The 17,463-nt window shown below is 49.8% G+C and overlaps 1 gene segment (V, D, J or C); it reads left to right on the forward strand.

The window, feature by feature from the left end:
• Positions 1–1,050: 1,050 nt before the first annotated feature.
• Positions 1,051–3,806, forward strand: LOC308278184 (putative non-functional immunoglobulin lambda variable 5-48). The segment is given in 4 exons: positions 1,051–1,096; positions 1,216–1,568; positions 1,854–1,921; positions 3,737–3,806.
• Positions 3,807–17,463: the final 13,657 nt, after the last annotated feature.

The following is a 17,463-nucleotide window of genomic DNA, read 5'->3' on the forward strand; positions in this document are numbered from 1 at the left end:
AATTAAGAGAAGGAAAAGAACATCCTGTTGCATATTACTGAATTTTATCTTCTTCTGTTTAAATTTAATACAACACAGTGCATTGCAAAATATCTAAAGTATTAATTATTATAAAAATCTTTGTTCTTAGCTATAAATTTCCTTTTTATCCACCTAGTATAATGCAGTTACTTACGTCATTCTAAGACGAGGACACCTGTTCAATCCGTTTTTCTGACTTAATGGACCCTTGTTAATTTGTTTTGGAGGGGACCTGGGGTGAAGGCAAAGGGGCATCCTAACTCTGAGGAAACCCACATTTTTTTTTTGGAAACAGGCTCTCACTATGTTGCTAAGGGTCTTGGTAGGTTTCAGAGGCTGTCCTCAAACCTGTGAACCTCGTGTCTCAGCCTCCCCAGTGCTGGGATTACAGGCCTGTGTCAGTGTTTGGTTAATGAAACCTTCATAACACCTAAACAACAGGTCATTCTCTCAGATAAATTCTGCTACGTGCCCTAGACCTGAACCTTGTCCTGGACCACCCTACCATTTTATGACAATTATTTTATTCACTGTGTTACTGATTCCTGGAGAGTTTCATATTCATTCACAGTTTTTGGAAACACTCCTAATTTTTGCTTTAGTAATAAAGGGCTGAACCCAGTGACGAGCACAGAAACACATCAACCAATCTGCATGCAATCCCAGGGAATACGTGATAAAACTATAGAAATAGGACTTGGAAGGGAGAAAGGAGGGTTTCTGTGGGAACACCAAGTGGTCTCACAGATGACAAATTCCCAACGTACCCCAAGTTTAGGGAAGGTGGCAGAGAGAGGGTGACTCTGCACCCCGGGGTGAGCTCAGCGTCACGGAACTCCCAGGTCCTGACCACAGGCAAATGAGCATCGCCATGTCCACACTTCCTGTCTACACTCCCCACTAAGTGGTCCACGGGGAGCCATGGTGGGTCCTATTTGCATGGCCTCCCCCTTCCGTAGTCCAGTAGTGAGGGGATAAGAGAGGCCTGGGGCAGCCGCTCTGGGTGTGGACACGGAGGGTGAGCTCACCATGGCCGGGGCCCCTCTTCTCCTCCTGTTCTTCTGGCACTTCTCAGGTAGAGGCGGCCCTCACGTATCCAGGACCGGCGTTCAGCCCGAGTCTGTGCCCTCTGGTCCCATCTCCCCCAGCTCTAACTCTGTCCCTGATGCTCATCATGACTGTCTGTGTTTGCAGGTTCCCTCTCCCAGCCTGTGCTGACGCAGCCGCCCTCCCTCTCAGCATCTCCTGGAGCAGCTGCCAGACTCACCTGCACCCTGAGCTCTGGTTTTGTTGTTTCTGGATACCACATATCCTGGTTCCAGCAGAAGGAAGGGAACCCTCCCCGATTTCTTCTGCGATACTACTCAGATTCAGATAAGGGCCAGGGCTCCGGGGTCCCCGGCCGCTTCTCTGGATCCAAAGACACCTCGGCCAATGCGGGCATTCTGCACATCTCTGGGCTGCAGCCTGAGGACGAGGCTGATTACTACTGCAACACATGGCATGGAAACTCTAAGACTTACACAGCACTCCAGACACAAGGGGAAGTGAGACTAAAACCTCCCGCATCCTCCTGCAGGCCTGGCCACTGCAGCTCCGCCTGGACCACGTCTAGCTCAGCGGGATCTTCCCTCATTCCTCATCAGCACCTAACTTCCCAAGCCTCATGCAGGGATGCTCCTTTGGATGTTAATTCAGCCCCATGCTAGTGCTTCTCATGCTCATACATTTACAGGAGCAAATATCTCTTCCCAGGACTCAGGTTCTCTCGGGCCGAGGTCTGACTCAAACACAGGTGTGGTCTGAAAGCCTTTGGTCTGTCTCTGCTCCAGCCCCAGGTCCAGTCTCCGAGGGCCCTAGTGATCACCAGACAGGCACGGCCTGCCCACATCCATGCAGTGTGAGCCCACTCACATTATTAGTCATAGTGGACTTATCCACTGCTGAGGTGATGGAGCTGATCCACTGCCCCCTGTGAGCAGTTCTGCCTTGGCAACACAGGAGCTGGCGTTGGCTTTGGTTTGGGTTTTGGGTGGGACTGGAGACTGAACCCTGGGCCAGTCTATGTCTGACCTACAAACAGCCACTATTTATTTATTTATTTTTATTTTGAAACAAGTGCTCGCTATCAGAGAGAATCACAGTTACTGTGGCTAATGTGAGGCTGGATCCACCCATCACAGCCTGCAAAGCAGCAGGTCTCACAGGTGGACAGACACCCCTGGCTGACACATGAGCTTTCTATGAGGCTCCTTCCCTGTTCAAATCACGACAGATTAACCCTGGATAACCACCCAGAGGGCCCATTAGCACAGAATATGAACTGTCCAGCGTACGGTTCTCTTTGAAAGACTATTATCAAGAACAAGTACAATCGCAACTTAAATAATTAAAGAAGATTCGTGGATACCGACACTGAGTTGACTCCCATTAATTATGGGGCAGAGATTTGTAAAGCACCAACCATACAATCCTGTTAATAAGTCAGCAAGTTCAGATGTTCATTAAAGAAATGGACAGGTAGACTATCCCCCCGAAAAAGTCATAAAGGACGCCAAAGTAAAATTACAACATTGGGAAAGAGAATAACTAAAACTGAAAGTGAAGCTCTGGGGCACTCAAAATCAAAAACAAAAAAATCTGTGGAACTCGATCAGAGGCCTTAGAGAAACCATCAAGCACAACAGGAGGGGGAGCACCGCTCTTAGAGCACAGCAGGGGGCGCTGTGGGTCCTCTCAAAGGCTGGCCAGGTCAGAAACAGACTCCTGTGGCTGGTCTTTTGTGGCCTGGGCCATGCTCACCCGGCTGGGTTAGAGGCTACAGCAGGTGCTTCCTCCATGGGGGGAACTCAGGGCTCATAACACCCAGGCCTCCCTGAGGGTGGAGCTGCTCACAGGCTGGGGACCCAGTGGTGTTGAAAGTGGACTCTCTGTGCTTTATAGGGCATAGATGAAGGCCAGGACAGACCTTCACCCAGGCTGAGGAGGAAGGAAAAGGTATAATAGATGGCGCAGGGGCATCCACCTTTCTAAGAGTCTGCTTTCTCCAATATCCACCTCTGCGTATTAATATCTACATCCTCACAGAATGGTGTAAAAAAGAAGGCAGAACTTGAGCAAACAGAAACCAGAGTCCCTTAGAGAATGACCCACAAAGCTTTGATCAAAGAGGAATCCACCAGCCCCAGCTGGAAAATTATAGGGACACAGGTGAGAGGTGAGACCAGCTTCCCCTTCCTTCAAACAGCCCCAAAGAAAGGAAAGCCAATTTGACCTTGACCCGACCTCCCTCTAGCTCTTACCACTCCCCTGTGTCCTCTCCTCCTGCCTTGACTCACGATCCCCTGAGCTCTCCCTCTCCTACCATGCTTCTCCCCTGTGACCTCCTCAGTTACTACCAACTTCATAAGAAATCAAGACGTGAGTGAGAAACTTGGCTTTGAGGGACCAGAGCAGGGAGGGCGTCCTGAGCTCCGCTCAGCTCCCGGGCTGTCGTTTAACCCAGAGTCCACACCGGGCACCCTCTGCCCTAGGGATTCCTTACTATGGGATGGTGACCGACATGTCCTGTTCTCGTGGAGGAGGACCAGTGGTAAGGGAAGACTAAGATGAGCTGAGAGCCTGCTTGCGAGGAGGAGCCTCGCTCTGCCATGGAAAGGAGTGGGGTGGAGGCAGGAGCTCCTTCCTGCCAGGCCCACCTGTCATCTGCCCACAGACATGAGGGCCTGGGCCTGGACAGCAGGGGGCCCTGTGGGTCTGACACTGAGGAGTCTGTGGGGCTTTGAGCTGGGAAATAAGTCACCTGCCTCCTGGTGCCTGCTGAGATCACTCTGACCAGTGTGTGGGGACTCTGTGGCTCCTGGAGCTTACAGCCAGGCCCTGCCCACTTCCTACCTTCCCCCAGAGATGATGCCCAGGACTGAGCCGCACAAGGTCCCAGGGACGGTTGCTTTGAACAGGGCACAGAGACAATTTGCATGAAGTGCCTGTCTCACTCCTCTGGGTTTGAGGGTGGATAAGAGAGACCCGCAGTGTGTCTGCCTCAGCAGAGCACTGGGGCATCGCACCATGGCCTGGACCCCTCTCCTCCTCCTCACCCTCCTCCTGCTCTGCACAGGTCAGCAGGCCCCAGCATCCCGACCCCCAGAGCTCACTGGAACAACCTTGAACCCCATGACAGCCTCACCCTCCCTCTTCCTCTTACATAATGAATTTCTGTGTTTCAGGGTCCTTCTCCCAGTCTTTGCTGACCCAGTCGGCCTCTGCATCCGACTCCCTGGGAGCCTCGGCCAAGCTCACCTGCACCCTGAGCAGTCAGTACAGCTCCTATACCATTCACTGGTACCAGCAGCAGCCAGGGCAGAGCCCTCGGTATCTGATGTATGTTAAGAGCGATGGAAGCCACAGCAAGGGGCACTGGATCCCTGATCGCTTCTCAGGCTCCAGCGCTGGGGCTGACCGCTACCTCACCATCTCCGACATCCAGAGTGAGGACAAAGCCGACTACATCTGTGGTGCAGATTATGACATTGGAGGAAAGTACGGGTATAGCGCAGTGACCCAGATGAATGGGAAGTGGGACAAAAACTGTGTTCTCTGCCTTGTGACCGTGGCTGTTCTGCGGTTTCTGAAAGTGCCTGGTGCCCTGAGCCTTCGTCAGGCCTGGGTATCTCCTTCTAATTCCTCAAGGTGAGCCACAGCTACAGGAATCTTGCCATGAACTCCTTGGGAAGTACCAGCGGCCAGACTGGAATTACATAGCGTGCAGGGCTCTATGTTAATTACGCACATGGAGAGACCATGGGTGGTGTGTGCACAGAGTCACAGCATGGACAGTAAGAACATTTTCCTATCCAGAATGAAAGACCAGGACAAAGGATTCCCTCTAGCTGTATAAGTTTATGGAAGGGAACTTACTTGGCTTATGAACCTAGGATTTTAGCATCTTGATAAACGGCTCAAATGCAAAGTCATGAGAAAGAGAAAACGCAGAGAGGAAGAAAGTTTTGACGGCGTCTGCTCATCCACTGTGATGAGAGCACGGACCTGTGGGCTGAGCAGCTGGGATCTGGGAGCGAGAGGCCTGGAGAGGTTCTGCCCACACTGCGGCGAGGATGGTGATCAAATGCACTCCATGAACCACGTGGGGGTACAGAAGGCACTGGGCCCCTCCACAACTCTGAGATGGAATGCCACGGTTTGTAATATTCTACCAGAGAGGCCATCGTGGCACCGGTCACCATCCCGGGCAACTGGAGGCTGCGCTGGCTTCTCGTCTCCTCTCACCCAGTTCACCATCTCCACGGCTTTCTCTCCTCAAATGAGGCTCTGCTACACACCCACCTGCGAACTCCGATCACCTAGGATGAGCTAAGCAAGTTGATTCAAGGATTTGAAATAAAACTATTTATAATTCACTTACATCTCCTCTCTAAATTCAAATGAGAAATCAGCTACCCAGAAAAATATTGTCCATACTACCCTATTTAATGCAATATGTTCTACACCTTTAAAGAAGAACCTTATGCTCTTGTGTGATTCACAGGTTATCCAAAGCTATAATAAAAATAGTCATTATGATACATTGGAGTGAATACATCAATTGATGATTTTTTTTTGTCATCAGGGGCTTTTCTACCTTCAGGCTATACTCCCAGACCTATTTCATATTTTATTTGGGAACAGGGGCTCACTAAGTTGCTGAGAGCCTCACTAAGTAGCTGACAGCGGCTTCAAACCTACGTGGTCCTCCTGTCTCAGCCTCCCAAGCACTGGCATTAGAAGCTTGTGCCACCATGCCTGGCTAATTGATGACTTCTCTGAACTTATTTATGGAGTTCCTCAAGGTCAAAATAGACTTGCTACGATTCAGAGACAGTAAACTCCTGAAAACACAGTTTTCTAATTCCTGCATCTCCCAAACTGGAAATATTTAAAAGCTCCAATGTCCATGCCTCCCTTTGGTTCAAATAAATTGAACCACTTGGGTGGGACCTGAGTAGTGTGATTATAAATCTGCATGTTTCAAATGTGTAGCCAAGCCAGGCGTGGTGGCCCATGATTGTAATCCCCGCGCTTGGGAGGCGAAGACAGGAGGATCGGGCAGGTTCGAAGCCAGCCGCGCTGGCTTAAAAGACCCTGTTTCCAAAAAGAAAAAAGTATAAAAATAAGTCTGGGAGTGTAGCCCGGAGGTAGAAGGGTTTCCAGGAACCCCAGTACCACCAAAGAAAGAAAGAAATGTGCAGCCAAAGTAGATGCCTGCATGGCTCTGGTAAGATGTAGCTCAGAATTTGTCTTTGGAACTTGGGGCAGTGGAGTTCACCTACCATCCCAGTACTTGAGAATATGACAAAGGCGCAAGGTAGGTTGAGGCCAGACACAGAAACTTAGTGTGACCTCGGCAACGTTGTGAAAACACATTTCCAAAAGATAAATTAACACTGGTTGCAGATTGTAGCTCAGAGGTGGAAGGCCCCTGTATCCCTGCATGCAATCTCCAGCCCCAAACCAAAGTGTTTTCTGGTACTTCAGGGCATGGACATTAGCAATAACATAAGACGTATAAGTCCCATTCCTCAGGTTTATTTCACACACAATTTGGACTTATTACTTCCCAATAAAAAAGATCTTTTGGAAAATCTTAGTAAGAATAACTAAATTTTAAAAGAAGACAGCAGAGACTGTTCAAGAAGGGATCTAGAATGGAGTTAGATAAAGCTTTTAAAAAGTTTGTGTGTGTGTGTGTGTGTGTGTGGTACTGGGCTTCCTGGGAACCCTTCTACCTCAAGGCTACACTCTGAGACCCATTCTTATACTTTTTAATTTGGAAACAGGGTCTCTTAAGCCAGCGAGGCAAACTTCGAACCTGTGCTATCCTCCTGTCTCCGCCTCCCAAGGCGGGGATTACAAGTGTGTGCCACCACGCCTAGTATGCTTTTAAACAATTTTAAACAAAGGGAATGGCACAGAATACAAAATCTGGAGTAAAATATTTGACACAAACATGAAGAACACTTCAAACGAAACCTACTAGAGCTCACTTCCTACCATAAAGGACATTATGCTATTTTAGGATAATTATAAAGACTAGAAACTATTCCTCTTTTTTTTTTTTTTTACTAATTGCAAAATACAAATGAAATCCTGTTAAAAATCCTAAACCACTAAATGCCTTAGGAACTCTGGCTGATTTCTGTGTCTCCAGCGTGTCACCAAGCTTCTTCTGTGTGGTCCCTCACAGAGGTACATGAGCGGTTCACGATAGAGTTCACATCACCGCTCCTCAGCCTTGGCAGGGAGGACTCATGTCGTGGCTGGCGTAGAGGTCCCAAGGATTTTTTTTCTTCCTTTTCTTTTCTGCAATTCGAATCTTGTACTTGTGTTTCAACCCAAGCCCCCAAGTACCCATTGAAATAACTTCGATTTTTTATAGTTTTACTCTGGGATTGTTGACAAATTAAATTTCTGTGTGTGCATGTTTTCACTTTCATAAAAGAGCACTCCCATGAAAGGGAAGATCCTTAGAATAATAAGTTCAACTCAACATGCTGAAATCATAGATCTAGATTAGACATAAATGTAAAAAGAAAGTTTGTGAGCTGGTGAGCTGTAGGAACCAGCTGGGCTCTCAGGTCTCTGGGCCCTGGGCAGCTGTGTGCCCCATGATCAGCAGGAGTTGATCTAGGACTGACCGACTGTCCCTGCAGAGCTTCTTAGTAAGGACTATTCACTCAAACAATCTATAACCTCTAGGCAGGACCCTGTGCTTACTGGTGGAGACTCAGCTGCTGTCCATCCTCTGGCCTAGCTACAACATCCTCAGGCCGTCTCTCTGAGTCTCCCTTCTGCCCATCTCTTCCCCAGTCCTCCTGGTCCCTCGAGGTGTCAGATTTTTATCCATCTCCACATTAGGTTTCAGAGCCAAGTGGAAATGTTCCTGCTGCAATTTGCATCCCCCGAGCTCCCTCTCTAGGGAGGGTGATCGCCAGGACTCATCCAACATGGAAACCTCGTGGCTTATTACTCTTCTTGTCTCCTTCCTGGATTCCTCCGCCTTTTCTGTCTCTTTAACACGACCACAGAGTGAGCGTTATATCCTAAAATGACATTTTCATTTACTATAAGCACAGGCATGTGGAAGCCCTTGATTTCCTTCTTAATCTTTATTCCTTATTCTGTCTTGTACTTTTCTTCTCTTCCTCCTTCTGCTGTGCTGAGGCCTCTACAGCTGAGGCCTGGATCAACATAGCAGGCTTTTCAGCATCACCCCCCAAACCACTGTTTTGGGGTTTTTTCAGCCTTCAAAAGCCTGTTGCAGAATCAGCCAATACAGAGAATATACTGTGGGCAGAAGTGCCTGGTGCCTTTGCAGCCGCCATTTCTGCCCAGGGCAGGTTCTCCATCTACCAAGGGTTCTTCATCTGGGGCTGCGCCATGTAACTAAGAGACATCCATGCTTATTAAAAAATAATACTGAAGACCATGCATGGAAAGTCTATAAATGTATAGCCAAGGGAAATGCTCCGTGCATGGAATTGTACAGTGGCTGTACTTTTCCTAATCAGGAAAAGAACAGACATATCTCATGACATGGGACCATTATAAATAAAAAATACTAACTAGCTGGCCGTGGTGGCGCACACTTGTAATCCCCGCTCTTGGGAGGCAGAGACAGGAGGATTGCACAGGTTCAAAGCCAGCCTCGCTGGCTTAAGAGACCCTGTTTCCAAATAAAAATATAAGATAGGTCTGGGAGTTTAGCCCAGAGGAAGAAGGGTTCCATCTCCAGTACCATCAAAAAAAAAAAGAAAAGGTAACCAACCTAGAGATGGAATGCACTAACTAAATCACGAACAGACACAAAGCAATGCTGCAGGAAAGAGGGCAAATCCTTACATGCACTGGGAGTGCTGAAAAGTCCTCATTCTGAGAACTAGTATTAATATTTTCCCCATCATGGTCAATAGAACCCAGAAGCATTCTTCTACTGAGCCATACCACTAGGCTTTTAGATTATAAATATATATAAAATTTAATATATGTATATCTTGAAACAGTGTCATCCGACTAAGATATCCTGCAGTAGCCTGCACTCTGAAAATTATGAGTGTTTCTTTCTTTTTTCTTTTTTTTTCTGGTACTGGGGTTCGTGGAAGCCCTTTTACCTCAGGGCTACACTCTGAGACCTATTTTATATCTTTTTTTCTTTTTGGTGGTGGTGGTACTGGGATTCCTGGAAGCCCTTCTACCTCCAGCTACACAACCTGTGGACTACACTCCCAGACCTATTTTTATACTTTTTTATGTGGAAGCAGGGTCTCTTAAGCCAGTGCGGCTGGCTTCGAACCTGTAGGATCCTCCTGTCTCCGCCTCCCAAGCACGGGGATTACAAGCCTGTGCCCGGCAATGTTTCTTTAGAATATCTGGAAAACGGATGATTAGTAATTGAGAGAGAGAGAGAGCTCTATGTCCAAGTGCCCCTGTTATTGCCATAACCCCTGTGCTGGCCGCCTCACCCGGCTCTTTTTCTCCAAACCATCCCTAGTCACACCTTCATCGTGTCTTTGCCAAATTATATGTGTAGAGAGGCTGACACAGACACAGAAAGAGAATTATTATTATCATCATTGTTTTCTTGTCGTTGTTGTTTATTCCCGATAATGACCCTCAGGGAATAAGATCAACCAGCGGATCTGGGCCATTGGCGCACATCTATGACATCTATAACACAAGCACATGGGGATTTGTGACAGGAGAACCACAGGTTTGAGACCAGCCTCGACATCCTAGAAAAACCCTGTTTCAAAACAACAACAAAAAATCATTTAGAGAGCCTGAGAGGAGGTTCAAAGGGTGAATGCCCTGACTTCACACCAGTATCACAGGAGAGAAAGGACGGAGCAGCGTTGGCAGTAGAGCTGCGGGAGGAGGAGACGCCGCTCTGAGGGCGTCGGCTGGGCCTGAGCCCATCACCTCTCATCTGTCTCCACGGTCAGAGGACGGATGCTGGCTGGCAGGAGCCCCGTGCGGCACACTCATGACGACTCGACCTGGCCGTGGCGCTGGGCAGCTGTCCCCAGCTTCACACTCCTCTGTCGTTGTCTCCAGTGCCTTGGCCCTGCGTGCGGTCAGCCAGAGCAGCTCCGTCCCTGTGGTCTGGAGCCCTCGCCCAAAGGTCATGCTGTCCTGGGGGTTTGTGAGGATTATCACGGTGTTGCTGCCGTGGTCCAGCAACCATTCATGAGATAACCCAGAACCAGGATGGCTGATAGTCCTTGGTCCCCAGATTCTGAAAAGAGGCGACCATTACGGTTTCTCCTGGATGACAGCACGGTCTCATCTGTAGACACACATCAGCCATCTGCTCCTCCCGCACAGCCCACTGATCCTGAAACTAATGTGACACCATCTCAGACTTAGTCCTGACATTCGTGAGCACTGACAGTCAGGATGGTTTCTCAGCTTTGTGGACATATCCAACAGTTCTCTCAGATCAGCCACAGAGAAAATAAAATTTCAAACCTGGACATCACTGCATAGACAGACAGACCTTGCTTGCGGGAGACTCTCCAGGAGTCCATGGTGGTGAGGAGGAGGATTGAGTTTGTGCACAGCTGCTGAGGATGGTGACTTAGAGAGACCGGAGCTAAGGACTTTGGTGGTCACTGCAGACAGCAGACCCGGGGTCACTACTGACTGTCCACCTCAGATGTGGCTCTCTGTCCTCGTCCTGATGCCTCTGCTCACATCCAGGTGAATTATGTTCACAAACCTGCACATGCAAATCCATGTGTACACACTCTAGCAGGTATATTTCTCCACTGGTCATAATATAAGATGAATCTTTCCCTGAACATAAATAACTCACAAAAACAAATTTTTAATTAATAATTTGAGAGTAATTAAGAATATCAAGTTGAATTTGTGTGTGTGTGGTGCTGGGGTGCCTGGAAGCCCTTCTACCTCCGGGCTACACTCCCAGACCTATTTTATATTTTTATTTGGAAACAGGGTCTCCTAAGCCAGCGTGCGCGGCTGGCTTTGAACCTGTGCGATCCTCCTGTCTCTGCCTCCCAAGCACGGGGATGACAAGCGTGCGCCACCACACCTGGCCTCAAGTTGAATTGTAGTTTACCCAGTGATGATAACCAAGGAAGACGTTATCTCTGTGGAATTCAATATATTTCCATCTACCTGTGCAGCTGATCCTGCTGATCCAGAGGAGGCTGAGAGGGGAAATTCTGTTTCAAAGGGTCCAGGATGTTCAACTACATGTTTCCCGATTTCTTGATTTTGATACTGGGAGTAATACACTCTCTCCTCTGATTCTGCAGTTCCACAGAAGCCGCCCGTGTGACTGGTGGCTTCTAGGGCAGAAGCAGGTGGTCACCAGCCTGGAGGTGCTGCTCTCTGTCTGCTCCCCAGCCCTGGACCACTCACCTGTACAGACAGTGTCCAGGACCAAGTCATGGGAGACCCCATGTCTCTGGAGGAGGTGAGGGAACCCCTCCCCAGACCCGGCTCTGTGATGTCACACAGGGTCTTCACGGAGGCAGAGGGCCCTGAGAGTGGCCCCCAAAGAGGACCACAGGAAGGGCCTCCAAAGAGGACCAGCTCTTTCATGGGGAGGGAAGAAGTGTCCAGCAGCCTGCGGGTGGCTTGCTGTAGACTATGAACCTGGATGGGGTGGAGGGTCCAGCCTTCTCATCCTTCTGTCCTCAGGCTTTGTAGAGTGACATGGATCTGACTCCAGGTGTGTGGAGCTGAGCAGGTGACAGGCCTCACCGCCCTCCTCAGTGTCTCCGTCCTGCAGTGCTGGCCTGAGGTCCCAGCATCTGCCCCTCTCAAGCTCTCCCAGGGCGCTCAGGGCAAGCACTGGGCAGGAGGAGAGAGGCAGCTGATTTGCATGAGGACCTCCCCTCCCCCTGGGTCTGGGGAACATGAAAAGGCCCCAGGACACCAACTGCCCTGGAGGAGCCTGAGGACCCCGGTCCCTGTGACGGCCCCACCATGGCCTGGGTGACGGTTCTTCTCGGGCTCCTCGCTTATGGCTCAGGTCAGGAAGGGACGCCGTGTCCTTGGGCAGCCCACAGGAGCAGGGCGTCAGGTGACTCCGCTCTGATAACAGTAACTGTGTCTTTTTTGTTCTAGGGGTGGATTCTCAGACTGTGGCAATACAGGAGCCCTCACTGTCTGTGTCCCCAGGAGGGACGGTGACTCTCACCTGTGGCCTTGGCTCTGGGTCAGTCTCTACGGGAAACTATCCCGGCTGGCACCAGCAGACACCAGGCCGTGCTCCACACATGTTAATATACCAGACAAACAAGCGCCCCTCCGGGGTCCCTGATCGCTTCTCTGGCTCCATCCTTGGAGGCAAAGCTGCCCTCACCATCACAGGGGCGCGGACCGAGGATGACGCTGATTACTACTGTTTGCTGTATGTGGGTGGGAGTGTTCACACAGTGCTCTAAACCCATGGGGAAGTGCACCAGAAACCTCTTCATGGGTCAGAATGGCTCAGTGCTCAGAGGCAGGAAGAGGTGAGAGACGGAAAAGCTCTACACCATGATGGGAAATGAGGCTGTGTGGCCCTGGTCTACCCTGTGGCTCATGATCAGGTGTACCGTCCTGTTCTGCCAGGGGCGTCCATCTTTCTGTGTTGGTCCTCTCAACATCTGTGTCCTCTCTCCTCTCTGTGATAATGAGGAGGGGGCTCCACTGTAAAATATGGGCACCACTGGGGCACTCAGACCCCTCCCCTACCTTTAACACTCTTGATTTCAAGAGACAAACAAGATGATCTGTTCTTTGTCAGTAATTTGAGTAGAGAGGTAAATACATTATTTTAATTTGGAATGAAAGCATTACCTGTGAAATAGTAATAAAAGCAATTCCCCGTTTCATTTGAATTAGAAAATCTGTACTAACTACCTACCAGATGTTTATATACACTATAGTTTGGAAACAGACTTATTTCTTTATTTTTGTTTGTTTTTCTGATACTGGGGATCAAAGCCACTGTCATTCTACCACCAAGCTCTACACCCATTCCTTTTTATATTTTTATTGTGAAATCTGGTCTCCCTACATTTTAGATACTGGATTCAAAACTTTGATCCTTTCAATACTTGGGAGTATTTCAAGAAACACTGTCTCAGTCTCCCAAGTATTGAAATTATAACCTTGTGCAAATGTCCCTGTCTGAAAGGGACATTTATAAGAATATAAAAAATTCTTATAAATTATAAATATATGGCTGGGTGTGGTGGTGCACGCTTGTAATCCCGCGCTTGGGAGGCTCCTCTGGGGCCACCATAACAGGCCTTGGTTCACTCACCATACCTAGGAGAGGAACTGTGCCTTCTCTCCTCTGCCTGCTGCCCCCTGCAGCCTGTGCGAAGTCAGAGCTGAGGTGTCTCCTGGATTTGTGCGCCTTGTTTTCTGCAGATCCTGCAGCCAGTGAGTCATCCCCTCTGTCCTGAGCCTCAGACGGGGGTCCTCGGGCTTGGGTGTCCTCTGGAGTCATCTCCGCGCCCTCCTGCTGCTCATAGGGGGAGCAGCCCTCGAGTTCTCAGCTTACCCCTAGTGTCTGATGCATGGGAGGTCTCTAAAATATTTATTAAAGAAGAAGAGAATTCAGGAAGAAATGACTGAACCACCTAAGCTCCTGTTGGTGGTTATTATAATCCCTGCATTAATGCTATAAAGGAGGGAGGTTAACTAGGGCAGCTCTAGTTCTCAATGAATTTGCTGTATTATTCCCACCTCTTCCTACCCACTCACAATATGGTGAATGGACGACCCATCTCATTGGGGCCCTCAGCCCTGCTCCTCCTCCTGACCTCATGGTGTCCTTCCAGCCCAGGGGGTGCCTTCTTCCCAGGCGGCCTCCAGGGGACGCTGCAGATCTTCTCTGAGACTTGAGAGGCTCAGAGGTTCCACTTTGCTGCACCTGCACAGGGATCACCGGTCCATGCTCCGTGTTAGAGCAGCTGCTTCCTCCCAGGGGCAGAAGGACAGCTCACATCACCCTGGTTCCATCAAAACGGTGTAATTTAAAGGCATCCTTGAGGTTTGGTCCTGAGCTCAAGGATGGACACTCAGTGACTGTCTTCTCTGGCCAGCCTCAGTCCCCTGGACAGGACCTTGGTCTTGTCTCAGAAGGTGCTCCCTCCCAGGGCTCCATGAGGGGAAAAAACTTAGTCTTCCTGGGTCTGCAGTTTGAGCTGAGTTCACACAAAAGGCCTCAGGGAGGAGCTGGGCGATCATGATGCAGGCATTTGCATGACAGCCCCTCCTCTCTGAGCCTGGGGGAGAAAAGGCTGCCTGGGGCAGCCCAGCCCACTGTGCTCAGGGCTGTGTCCACCATGGCCTGGACTCCTCTCCTCCTCCTGCTCCTCTCTCTCTGCTCAGGTAAGAAGAGCCCTCAGCAGGTCTGGGTTCCTGGTTCCTATCAGCCACTCAGCCTCAGGATCCATTAGATCCATGGTGCTCTGCCCAGCCTCAGCTCCTGAGCCTGTCTGTGTTTGCAGGTTCCCTCTCCCAGCCTGTGCTGACGCAGCCGCCCTCCCTGTCTGCATCTCCTGGAACGTTTGCCACACTCACCTGCACCCTCAGCTCTGGCTTCTCTGTTGGTAGCTATGGCATATACTGGTACCAGCAGAAGCCAGGCAGCTCTCCCCGGTATCTTCTGAAGTACTACTCAGACTCAGATAAGCACCAGGGCTCCGGGGTCCCCAGCCGGTTCTCTGGATCCAAAGACACCTCGGCTAATGCGGGCGTTCTGCGCATCTCTGGGCTGCAGCCTGAGGACGAGGCCGATTACTACTGTTGTATATGGCACAGTAGTGCTTCTCACAGTGACACAGACAGATGGGGAAGTGGGACAGAAACCCCAGGCCACACAGCTGTTGTGGTGTTTAAAATTACTTACTTGTGATATTAAAGTCAGTTATTGTGTTTTAATTTTCAAAATTCACCTCACAAAATTCTATCTCAGTGCACACACAGGAGGAGTGCAAGGTGCTTGGTAGTCTCTCTTCCTCTTACAGTTAAACTTCTTTGTAAGTCTGCACCCAAGTCTATTTGCAGGCATCCCAACACTTAGACCATATTGGTCCTTTCGCAGAACAGAAAGAATTATTAGAGTAAATTCAACATTATTTTTTTATTTTTTATTTTTATTTTGGTGGTACTGGGGTTTCTCGAAGCCCTTCTACCTCCGGGCTACACTCCCAGACCTATTTTATATTTTTATTTGGAGACAGGGTCGGTTGAACCTGCTCGATCCTCCTGTCTCCGCCTCCCAAGCGCGGGGATTACGAGCGTGCGCCACCACGCCCGGCTGAGTCAACATTATTTTAAGTTTAGTTGGCAGTGTAGTTTTCCTTAAAATCTTTTATTGGTGCGTTGTAGTCATAGACTTAATGGAGTACAAGATGGCACAGGCACACATGCACACATCACTCAGTCAGCCCTCAACGGAATAATGCTTGAGACAACTATTAGTCTTTTTTCACGTACATATAATATGTAATAAAGCATTTTGAATTCAGTAATGGAGCCATTTTCTTACAGATAATACTCCATAGTCTGGATACACCACCACTTTTTTATTTGTTCATTGACTGTAGACCACTTGAGTCACTTCAACTTTTCTGAAACTGCATAATGTTGTTGGAGACACTGTAGGCCAGGATTTTTGTTGATTTATTTTCATTCTCTAGGGTACTTTTGTGGACACATTTTTTCCCTTTGGGTAGGTTTTTATTTTCTCTGGTAGAATCAAGGAAATGAATCTCTGTAATCATTGCTGAAATACTAGACTACATTCCAGAATGCATGATCTAGTTAACATGTCAACGACAAATGTCTGAGGGTTTCAGAGACTCTGCCTTCTTAGTCATTCCTACTGTCTTCCTTTTTTTTTTTCTGGTGGTACTGGGGTTCCTGGAAGCCCTTCTACCTTAGGGCTACACTCCCAGGCCTATTTTATATTTTTATTTGGAAACAGGGTCTCCTAAGCCAGCGCGCGCGGCTGACTTTGATCCTGCGCGATCCTCCTGTCTCCGCCTCCCAAGCGCGGGGATGACAAGTGTGCGCCACCACGCCCGCCTACTGTCTTTCTTAATGTGGATGACTTTGCTAGTCTGTAGTGAAGGGGTGACATGATATGGTTCTCAGTCATACTTTCTGAGTGACTACAGATGCTGTATCTGTTCATGTGCTAACAGTGAGCCGGCTCCCAGGCTTTCTCACTGGTGGGGTATCAACTGAGAGTGGTGCTGCCCAGTGAACAGCAGGGGGCGCTGTGGGCTGGCTCAGTCTGCACAGTGGATGCCCACAGCTGTGCGCCCACAGACTCCTCCAGGGGGAGCAGGGGTGCTGGGCTCAATGACGCAGAGACACCAGCTGTGTGCTCTCCAGGTGTGGCCCAGACCTGCCCCTCTGAGCCTCCTGCCACACTCTCCCACCACGGACCTGGCACCTTAATAAATGCATGGCAGGGGCGGGGCTGGCAGGAGGTGGGGCCACATTTGCCTCATGACCCCTCCCTGTAGAGGCAGTGGAGGGATAAGAGGGGTCTTTAGACACCCACTGCACTCTGCTCCTCAGGAGGCGGCATCCACCATGGCCTGGCCCCCCGTCCTCTTCCTCCTCTTCGCACACTGCTCAGGTAGGGACAGGCCTCACGTGTCCAGGCCCAGCAGCCTGGCTGAGTCCGCTCCCAGGGCCTCAGGTCTCCCAGGAGCCCACCTTGAGCCTGGTTGCTAGGCCATGAGTGTCTGTGTTTGCAGGGTCCCTCTCCCAGCCTGTGCTGACGCAGCCGCCCTCCCTGTCTGCATCTCCTGGAGCGTCTGCCAGACTCACCTGCACCCTGAGCAGCGGCTTCAGTGTTGGTGACTTTGGAATACGCTGGTACCAGCAGAAGCCAGGCAGCTCTCCCCGGTTTCTCCTGTACTACTACTCAAGTACCCAGTTGGGCTCCGGGGTCCCCAGCCGCTTCTCGGGATCCAAAGACATCTCAGCCAATGCAGGCGTTCTGCACATCTCTGGGCTGCAGACTGAGGACGAGGCTGATTATTACTACAACACATACCATGGCAACTCTAAGACTTACACAGCGCTCCAGGCCCATGGGGAAGTGAGACTAAAACTTCCCGCATCCTCCTGCAGGCCCGGCCACTGCAGCTCCGCCTGGACCGCGTCTAGTCAGCGGGGATCTTCTCTTATTGCTGCAGTCATTATCAAGACTTCCCAAGTTTAAGTTGGAGAAATGGCTCATCTTTTCCTTTGTATGTTAATTCAGTCCCGGGCAGCGCCTTCTTATGTGGTTCATCATTACAGACAAACATCCCTTCCCAGGACTCAGGTTCTCTAGGGCTGAGGCCTGACTCAGACACAGGTGTGGTCTGAAAGCTCTGATCTGTCCCTGGTCCAGCA

The sequence above is a fragment of the Muscardinus avellanarius genome, assembly GCF_963383645.1.
Source record: "Muscardinus avellanarius genome assembly, chromosome: 21".
NCBI lineage: Eukaryota > Metazoa > Chordata > Mammalia > Rodentia > Gliridae > Muscardinus > Muscardinus avellanarius.